Below are 11205 nucleotides of genomic sequence, written 5' to 3'. Positions count from 1 at the left end.
TGCAGGCATTTTCTGAGGTTACTCGTAAGCCCCGTGGTGCATGCGAGGATGTGCTGCCCTCACCCCCGTGGCATTAGCCACGCACATTTTGCCTAAGCCGCACACCAGACGCCTTTCGTAAATGTGGTGTCCTTTGCACAAAGACTTATTTATATATTGCTGACTGATTGATCCCAAAGGACTGGGATGTCAGGGAGATACTCAGTACGTGTTTCTGCCCCGTGGATGCGCCTTCAAGCTCGTTACCCTAAGCACTGGTGGCTAGCTACCCACAGCAGCATGGGGTTCAGTCTAGGCTTCAAACCCTACCCCACAAATGAACAAAACAGCTCAAGCCGAGCTCCATGCCGCAACGTTTTACTGGTTTGATGCTACCGACCTAAAGTGGTTTTGAGGGGCTTATCTGAAATGAGGGCACTACAGACATACATACCTCAAGCTGTTTTCACAGCACCGCTGCTCCTTCCCTTCTGATGGGTGCTTTGATGGGGATTTCTGCTGTCTGGGGAATATCTGGAGAATTTTCTGAAGGGAGCAGCTGACTGGCAAGGGATCCAGCCACCCTCAAAGCTGTCATGTGAGATTTTTCACAGGATGCCAGAGAGGGCACTAAAATCAGCAAGATCACAGGTTTTCCAGGCATGGATTCCCAGTCACCCTACCTGTAACTATTAACACAAGCATTACTTCACAGTGAATGAACTCTACCCACTCCCCTTACAAAGACGTGGCATGAGGCTCCTGCAACATTTAACACTAGTTAAGCTCTCAAAATCAGGCCTTAACAAGGCTTAAATGCTGAGTTTGTGATAGACCTTCCAGAGGGAAGTTTATTTCATCCTGCAGGCCTAATATTTATGAACTTGAAAGCACCTCTGGTATAAGTAAAAAGTGCTGTTTTACATGTGCATATGCGTAACTGTATGTTTTTGTGGGTATTCCCTTGTGCTGGTATTTGAGAATGCACCCCATGAAGTTTCTAGTCAAAGATTAAATGGTACAAATATAAACATGAGAAGAGCTGTGGTTTTTTCCTGCTATATTTTATTGTCTGCAATAAGCACATTAGCACTGCAAATGAAGAATGGGAAGCTCCAAAACTGTGAACGTAGCCCACTGATGCATACATATTGCAGGTCTCCATGTGTACCCACAGTGCAGTGGACAGAAAGTGTTACTGATGATCCCTGTGGTCCCTTGAGGCTCAAGATGCTCTAACCAGTCCTTGTGGCTTGGAAAATCCTTTTATCAATTGCCTGTAGGTTAGTCAAGACTTGCCTGCTGTCATACAAATGGTGTAATAAGTGCCCATGTATCTTCCAAAGATGTGGTCTTATTTTTACAGCTGCTTTGGGACTGGGAAATAGAACACCTTTTTCATTAATGTTTCTGTCATTTTCTTCCCTTGCTTTTCTCAGCAGTTTCTCACCATCTCTAAGATGAAGAAGGAGGAAGTCTACACTTACTAGGCCCCTGCAGTTCTGGGACGGACAGACGGATGGATGGAAGGAAGGAGGAAAGAAGGAAAGAAGGAAAGAAGGAAAGAAGGAAAGAAGGAAAGAAGGAAAGAAGGAAAGAAGGAAAGAAGGAAAGAAGGAAAGAAGGAAAGAAGGAAAGAAGGAAAGAAGGAAAGAAGGAAAGAAGGAAAGAAGGAAAGAAGGAAAGAAGGAAAGAAGGAAAGAAGGAAAGAAGGAAAGAAGGAAAGAAGGAAGGAAAGTTGAGGACAGTGTCCTTGGAAAAGTAGAGAAAGGGATGTAACTACTGGAGGAGAAAAAGCAACACTTGATGTATTTGAGGTACTGTCAGCCTCAAACAATAAACTAGAAAACTTGCGAAAGGTGGCCAGAACAAGAACCCATAAGCACAGGAACTTAAAGGAGTACATCTTCATGAAACTGTGAAGTCTCCGTCTTCAGGTTCCCCAGAGTCTCTGGGTGTTTAGCCAGCAGGCTAGTGACGAGACCTCTCAGCAAGGTCTGCAAGTCACCGCTCGGTTTCACACGCTTATGCGCATATCCAGTAGAGCTGGCTGCTCTCGGCTGCTGACTGTTCAACTATTGGCTATCCAGTTTCACCACCTTTGTAACAAACAACTGGGGCCCATCAGTTTCCTTGGGACATATCTGAGGGATAACAATGTGGCATTTCTGACCACTCTGCTACCCTAAAATGTGGAGGTGAGTCTGCAAGAGTCAAAGAATGGTAGAGTTGTAGAAAACAAACTCTCCTCTACAATCCTCCACTGAACAAAGTCAGAAAGAGGACAGAGAGAAGGACAGACAGAGGTCAGCCCAGAAAGAGAACGTCCCAAAATTGCATGTAACATCCTCCAACTTCTTCCTGATGGCTTCACCTGTAGTTACCTGAAAGCCCTGCCTAGTCTCAAGTCAGCACAATCTGCTCAGGCCAAGCCACTTGGGGTGCCCGCAAACTGTGCCAGTCTGCAGAAAATTTGCCTGCCCTGCCAAAAGAAAGGAGAAACGTTCTTGCGAGTAGTTGAATGAACACAGTATGAAACTGTAAGTGCAGTTCAGTATCAAACATTATGACACAGTAGTCGGTATTATACAGGCAAGCCCTGCAACTGGGACTTTGCACATAAATACTTTGTCATATGAACATTAAAATAAATATGCACTAACCTGCACTGTGTGTGCAAACAGAAAACAAGCAATATGTTTCAAAAGAAGATACGTGGTTGGTTGCACGCTTCCCCTTGGTAGAGGGGGAGAGGACAAACATCTGGTGTTAATGATATTCTTTAATGTAGGTATAAGCTTACAGGGAGTGAGAGGGCTAAAGGGACTAAACAGATTACCTGCTGTGTTTGTACTGGCACAGCCTCTTCCTTCCCCTATTTGGGGCTGTGTCACCGCAAACACAAGGACTGCTGCCATAATGTAGTCTTAAAAGTTCTCAGCAGCTACCATAGTGAACATCATACAATGTTGCGCTGGCAGGGATAGGACTAGATGACATGCCTGCCTTCTGATTCTCTATTTTGTACGGTCCCAGGAAAATGCCCTACCACTTACAAGATACATAACTGCAGTGATGTTAAAGCATCTACTGAGATACATTTCTGCTGCATCTCCTTCCGTGGGATCCCACTAATATATAGTGAAAGAAAGATTTTAAGAATTTTAATAGCTTGATGCATTAATGCAAAATTGATGCAAAATCATTATTTTCTTCCAACTCTTATTTGACAAATCAACTGACTGATCTCACCAATCAACTGAACTGACCTCCTTCTTTGCTGACACAAATTCATACCTGACTTCTAGTTTAGACAGGGTACAGACCCCATGAGGGCCTATAATCTCAGCCCAGCATTTAGACAAGGCCAAGAGCTCAAAGCGAACCAAGCTTCCAAGAGAATGACAAGTTAATAAACACAGTTGGCCACCTAAGACTGATTTGGCCACAGTACAACACTGGACTAAATCTGATCTTGATCCAAACTGAGGGCTGATATATCTCCCTTAATCTGGACGTGATTCATTTTCTTAAGGGTCAAAATTCTAAACTCACTGCCCAGAAACCCTGCAGTCATTCCCTTTGGAAAATGAAAAAAAAAAACCCCCGAACCCACAAAACCTAAACCAAAACAACCCCACAGGGAGTAAATATTCCCTTTGGAGCGTATAAATTTGCTGCTTTCAGTCCTTGCAATTAAACCGCAAAACAATTAGCACCATCAATTCCATCCTGCAGATGATCCTTCCCTAGGTCCCCTTTTTACCACCCCTTTCATTAGCTCTGCCCCTGTCCATCACGCTATAAAGCACAAGGCCAAAACCTTGCCGTGTGCACCGGCGCAAGCTGGCACAGGCGTGATGCAGTTTGCCAAGCCTGCCTCCTTCTGACTTTATCACCAACTTGCCTCTTGACTCCAGGGACGGTGTGCCTGATGTCATTGCTCAGACATCCCCTCAGTCTGATTTGCTGCCATTGGCAAAGACCGACAAATTCCCTGTGGAAACGAGTCCTCCAACTTCTGAGTGTAATGTTACTATCCTTAGCATTTTCCCAGAAGGCTGAAGTGCAATGAGCTTTTTTTTTTGCGGTTGCTTTTCAGCTAATGGGATTAATTGCAGAACAGACACGTGAGAGACCTGTGATCTTAGATCCAATCTCCAAAGTAAATGATTAGGCTTTGCTTGTTGAAGTAACCGGGTGATCAAGGCAAGGCTGCGTGTCCCAAAGTTCAAAGGTTAAAACTGGGATGACCAGTCTCACATAAATAAAAGTCGTGTGATGCTACAGGATCTCTGAAGTACTCTCCATGGATGAAGTCCTGTGCTTCATCTTTCTTCTAAACTTATTTGTGTCATATAATCTATTGATTTAGAAGTGCTGAGGAAAAGAAGTGCCAAACACGTCTGGGACTAAAAGCTGTCACGTGGACTCCAGTAATTTGTTGCCCCTGCAGCATCTCATGGAAGATTTTCCACTTGGCACTAACAGAGTCCTTGTAAAAGGAAGGCAGATTTTGTGACATGCAACCCATAACTTCAAGTGGAGGTCAGGATACCTGACATGGTTAACTTCACATAGCAAGAAGCTCAGAAAAGAAATAGGCCAGGACACATTTAATGGTGTACCAGAGAAGCTCTTACGAGGCTCAGCTTTATTTAAAATCTGGATTTTAAATGAGCCACTTGTACAATGTGAGTGTTACTACCTGCACCATTCCCAAATCTTCTCTTCCAGCCTATCAAAGTCTTTGCAATGGCTGTAAGAGCCATTCCTGTACAATTTTGTAACAGCTTTGATCTATAATTTCAGCCGAGTTCCAGATGACTGACCCCAGCATGAGAAAAAAACTAGCCTAGTCTGACCAGGTCTTTCAGCCTTATTCAAAGAGCATTCTTCATTTGGTCAACATACAATATTCCATTTTCTACGCATCTCTTTCGTAGATTTTGCAACCAAAACTACAGAGCACAAACAGGTGGGGTAGCGATCACTGACACCATGCTTAACCATTGCTTTTCAGGTAGCTGTGAAAGTTGTGAAGCACACTTGTAAGAACTGAGGTGACAGTACAGCTGATCGGGATGGGAAGCTCCTGAACAACATTGTTTCTGTCTGGCCTTTCCCTGGGAGGGAGATTGTGGAAAAGAAAGGAGGGTGAATGTAGGACAGCTGAGATGGAAAAAACACAGTATACAGAAAGTGGGGAGCTTCTGCTCAGTTGAGAGTATGGATACAAGGACCCTAGAAAAGGGTAAGGGAAAGGCTTTTCGGCTAGTGATGTGGCTGAGAACGCAGGAGGGCTGTAAGGCAGGACATTGTCTCTCTACAGTTGATTTCTCCTGTACTCAGAAGAGCAGGTCTTGTAAATAAAGACATTTGCACCAAAGATACTTGACTCCAAGACAAATGTCATCTCTTCAGATATGCTCAGACTGGTTTTAGATATGGCAGTAAACGCAAGACTTCAAGAATGCCCACCTACTTGGACTACCAAGTGCAGCAAGATGTGAACTCCTGAAAGCACTGATGCGTGGAGCACACGCAGAGATGAATTCAGTAGTTTGCTGAGCACTGAGCATAGGTCTGCATGACACCAGGAGGATTTAAAGTAGCCGGCAATAGCCATGTAAGCGTTCCCCCACGTAAGACTTTGTGCATAGTCAGGTCATGTCCGAACTGTCCTTGGGGCACACTGTGAGCTAGAAGACAGCTCTGAGCAGTACCAGGACTTCTGGCTGCCTAAAAATTAGACCTTTCAGTCTAACTTCAGTTCCCAGGCTCTACTAAAGCAAATACACAATCTTTGTATACACTGAAATCTACTTAAAGATGAACACTATCCAGAATGGATTTGCTAAGTTGTGTCAAACCAAACTATTTTTCCTCCTACCCCAGTGTAGCAGATTTTGTGAACAGCAGTAGACGTTGACTTTCATAAACTTTGCCACTGCTTCCGTCTATCAGACTAGAGAATCGTAATATAAATTAAATTTCCAGCAGCACACGTGCAAAGCCAGCAAACACTTCTCAGTGATGCAAGTGACATCCTATCAGAACAGAAGAATAAATCAAAGAGGGTTCCACGCGCTCCTTTCTGGAACTCACTATGTTTAGAAATGTCTTGGATTACGGAGTAGATAATGTACTTCTTAAACGTACAGGTAATGTGAGGCTGAGAGGGATTGCTGGAATGCTTCGGAGAACGGGGTTAGAAGGCAAACATCTGCAAAAATGAAAGAAATGACCTGGAGGAATGATAACTGAGGAAGGCACAACAGACATCTGCAGAGTCTCAGAGTTACTCTGCAGTTGCTCATGCTCTGACAACTTACGGATAAACAAAGGGCTTAATTTTCTAATTTGTGTGAATCTGTGTGAGCTAAAGGTAGAGAGAGGTGCAATGTCATTTTCTGCATCTTAGAATGAATCAATTTACTAGTGGAAGTGAAAATGGCCCAGGACGTTGCAACAGGATGCAAAATGTACTGAGTTCCCATATTCAGGGGCTGTAACACGGTGTTTATAATTATAAATAGCAATAATCTCCAGATAAGTAACTCACTTGGATGACTGATGACATGACTGCAAAGGGTATCAGTTTTTTGGACTGAGAATTAAATGTTAAAGAGTTTCAGATCTTAACGCAATGTTCAAAATAAAGGTAATCCTAGCAGTGGCAATAACGTTCTTTACCATCCCTAACCATGCTAATCTTCCAAAGAAGCAACAGATACAGAGTGAAACTTCAGAGTGAAAACATACATGGAATTGAGTTCATCACTCAAAGATTGTACCAACATGCCAAAACTATTAATTCTTCCCTTACAGCAGTGGGAGCAGAAAGGTCTGTTCCACTGGCTCCTGGCCAGGTCAGTTCACCGTCAGCCAAGGGGAGAGAACAGCCAGAGCCACCTCCCGCCAGCAGTCCCCCGTGCAGTCCCAGCACACGAACGAGTTGTAACAGCTGTCACTGGAAAACAAAGTGGTTGCATTTATCAAGAACAATGAGGGAATACAAAATCCCTAACAAAGACCCTGAGAAATGTATAGCATCCCAAAGCTGCCATCCAGAAGCACGCGTTATGATGACACCTTCCTTAATTAAACTAAGGACCTTCCATTTAGCACTACAATTACAAAGCCAGAAATGTTCCCAAAGGGTCTCGTGCAGTTCAAAAAGGAAAGTTTTTATGCATTGCACATTTGTTACCTGACGTTATCCGTGCTCCCAGAGTTTGTGATCAATATAATGCTACAAAAAGACACCAGTCCCCCCAGTACGTCACAGTTTCATAAAAATCAGTATCTAACAGATACACATTACAGTAAGTGTGTTACTGATATGTTACAGTATGAATAGGCTAATTAATGACGGATGGACACAATGAGAAAGCTGAGATCACAGGAAAAACTAGAATAATAAAACAATGACATTGTTATCGATGTCAAATGAACAAATCACCTAATAAATACATTTTATCAGCCCGAGTTACAGAATTACCACTAATAGAAATGGTTTCAGTTTGGTTTGGGTAATTCACCTTCTGACTAGCCTAAGGTCCCAAGGGAAGTTACAGCCAAGGCAGTTTCTGACCTCCCTGGCGGGCGACATCCACCTCTGCAGAATGCGAGCACCTGGCTTGCTCTTTCACCCTTCCCGGAGAAAGTCGTCCAATGCAAACAGCCGAGTTCTCCTGCTCATCGTAAAGACATGGGGATTTACACGCGCCATGCTAAAATCCTGCATTTTTCTGCACCTTATAGTGGTTCTGCCGTATCGCCTGCCCATCACTTCCTCCTTCGCAGAGGACCTCAAAATCTTTTCAGACCCTCAGGAAGTACAATACAATAGTTAAAATTAGTCAGCGTTTTGGATATCACTACTTTTTAACTCAGGAAACTCTACTGGCTAACCACACAATAGTTTGCTGATCACTTTCAGAAAATTAGTAAAGGTGCTTTTGATACCTGTGCACACAGCATGTGCGTGTGGTGCTGTGTATCCACATCCTCAGGAAAAGAAAAAATGAAGGGTCTTGGTCAAAAGTCAAGGTCACTCTCAATTTAGAGCGAGAGTTGAACTTTTTAAACAAGCACGTATGTCTCCGGCCTAAAACAAACAAAAAATATTTTTATGTTCTTTTATTAAGAAGTTTGAGAAAAGAAAAAAAATGGTCTGTTTCTGATCCCCACATGCCCTTCAGCCTTTAGTTATTTTGCAGTGAACTGCAGAAAAACACGTATTATTTTATACTTTTATAATTATTTTTATACATTTTTCTAAACAAATCTATTCCAACACAAGATTAGTGGGAAAGGTCATCTCTGTTGATCCTATTGCGCATCAATCTAAGTCTCTGGTATGAAAAGCTGTATTTATAAGCCAAGGAAAAGAACAGGGATTGTCTGATGCACTACCGAAAGTTAACAGGTCCCAAGTTTAGATTGGGGATAATGTCATTCTTTGACAAACAGCCACTGTTTCTTCAAACCCAGCTGTCTTCGGCATATCAAATCTGTCAGAGGTGCTTACAGGAGTGTATAGGTTATTACAACACACAACATATATTCTCATTGAGACATGTCAAATCACGTACCTTTCATAATTCTCACATTTGATGACAAATTTAGATTATTACGCACCATATATTGTTTTCAGAATAAACGTCTATTTCCAGGAGTGATGTAAGGTTAAAGTTATAAAACGATGCTGTGCATCTAAGAAACCATGTTTTCTTAGATGTTTAATTAAAAACACTAATTCAAAAGTTCAGAAAAGATTTATAATTGGTATTTTCAAAGGTGGGAGCTTAAACTTAGACTTTTAATTCATATTTAAGCATGTAAAGAAAAGCATTATGATTTTCAATGACTGCTGGCAGTGAATACTTCTGGATTCCAGAAGAGTTACTCAGCACGCCTGAAAATCAACCAGAATCTATTTAAATGTCCCCCTAAAACCACAGAAACCTAATTTTGGGTAGCTAGATGAGCGTTGCCTTATGTTGCAAAATTAAAAACCAATTCCTTCACATTTAAATCAACAGATTTCATTATATATGCAGAAATTCATAAAACCAGAATTTATCCATAAAATATACACCCATGAGTTGGAATCTAATATATATATATCTAAAGTTCCTAGCCTTTGACATTTTAGCAATACTTGGGCCACTATAAAGGACCCTTATCTTCCAGAAGGAAAGCTATTGCAGAAAAAGCATGGCAAAAATAGACTGCTCCGACCCTATTCCCATGGACCAGAGGATTAAAGAACAACGGTCTCTCCTTCCCCCGCACATTCACACGTTCATTTGCATTGCTCAGGTATTAGCTAGCCTACCTCGAACGCTGTGCTTATGCAGAGACGAGTTTTAAGTATTGAAAGAAGACTGGGGCTAAGAAAATGAACAGAGAAAATAGAAGTAAACTGGTAGCAGCTCGCTGTATGCAGAAAGCATAAGAAAACAGTTTTCCAGTGGGAAAGGGTTACACATGGGAGAGATTTAATAGGATACATGTTCCACAAGGCCTGCTCTGGAAACAGCATGTGAGTAACGAAAAGTAGGAGAAATGCAGCAGGTGGACTAAAGAGTGAGGAAAAATAAAAGAAGAGAGAATGCAAAGATCAGACCAAGAAAGAACCAGACCACCACCAAAAATATAAACTATACCAGACCACGTAAGCATCCATTAAGTATAGGAGAGAAAGCAAAGAAGAAGAAAAAACTAGAAAATTAATACGAAGTTTTCCTTAACTCTCCTTCTTCTTTCCTGCATTCCTTTGTTCTGAATTGAGGTTGAGGTTGTAACTGCTTTGAGAGAACAAATCTTCTTAGTCCCCTTTTGCCAAGTATCTCATTCATAAAGCCTTAATTGGTGTTAAGTATTAATCGGAATAGTGTGATCTCCACCCAAGATAAATTAATCTGGCATTACTCTGAAGCATTTTCTTTCCCCTAGTCTGCTGGACTCCCCGAATGTGAGCTATGGCTCAAGGAGCCGCTACCTCAACACCGTCTGCAGTTCAGCTCCCAGTGACCTGAAACGCGTACAACGCGTACACGCAGGCTGTGCTGGTGGCTTTCACTCAGCTTTACGCTTCCGCATCTCACTTTAGCTTGACATTTTTTAGGCAAGGTGGAAATTTAGACAAATAAAGCTTCCTGTCTTTTTCAGCTTGATTACAGCTAAACTTCTCCACTTCTGTCCTTAACACTTACATTTTTACGGTAATAAGGCCCGGGCCGGGAAATTGCCTGCGAGGCTGGCAGTCCTCAGGCGGCAGGGGCGGTCACTGAGATAGCGGGTACGTCCGAGCTGCTCTGCTGGGTTTTCTCAGAGGGCCGCAGTATTTGGATCCCAGCGTTTGACAACATGCAGCCGGCAGAGTGATGGCGAGACACTCGGAGCACAAGCCAGAGCACGCTTATTTTCCAGCAGGTGAACATGTGAAAAACAAAGTTCCACCTGGTGATGGCATCTTCAGTCAGCTAAGTAATAAGGCATCCTAATTTATATGAGTTTTATAAACTGATAACGGAAGAAAACATGGTATCTGATTATATACCTTGCCATAGAGGATTTTAGAAGGGTTTTTTGATGTATCTGTGAAATACCCAATATATAAATACCACCAGCATTGTTGTAGAATATTGGCGCTGTCTTCCATCAGTTAAAGGCTGTGTTTTGAACACACTAGTTTTTTTTATTGTAAAGCACAGCCCAGGGGACCGCTGTATGTCGGTACCTAAAACACCAGCCATGTAGCCTGCCTCTCCTGCTTCTGAATGCCACGTAGACCCAGTGTGCCGACAGCTGCCAGAAAAACCACCCGATGTCGCTCTGGACATCCGACTCATAGTAAGGGTCGTATCCGTACTCCTTGAAGTCGGCAAGAACCTGATTTTCCAAGCGACTGCTAAGCAACAAGTGCCTGCGTTTCTTCTGAATTACCACTAGCAGACTGTATTTTCCACTTGTGGATGAATAAACACTCTTCACGGGCAGTGGCGTGAACTCTCCAAACAGCATAGCTCAGACGTAATTAACTCAGCACCTACATAACCACCATTTTTTAAATTCCCTCTCCAGTCACTATGATTATTAAGACGTTTCTTCTTGATAGACCAACAGTTTTTAAAAACGTAGTTACTAGTGCCCGATGCCCCCACGATGCGCGCTGAACCACATAACCTGGTACTTCAGGCACCGTCGACACCC

Source organism: Aptenodytes forsteri, unplaced genomic scaffold (genome assembly GCF_000699145.1).
Source record: "Aptenodytes forsteri isolate BGI_AS27 unplaced genomic scaffold, ASM69914v1 Scaffold123, whole genome shotgun sequence".
Taxonomy (NCBI): domain Eukaryota; kingdom Metazoa; phylum Chordata; class Aves; order Sphenisciformes; family Spheniscidae; genus Aptenodytes; species Aptenodytes forsteri.
The sequence above is the reverse complement of the archived record's forward strand: the minus strand, read 5'-3'. Positions refer to the sequence as shown.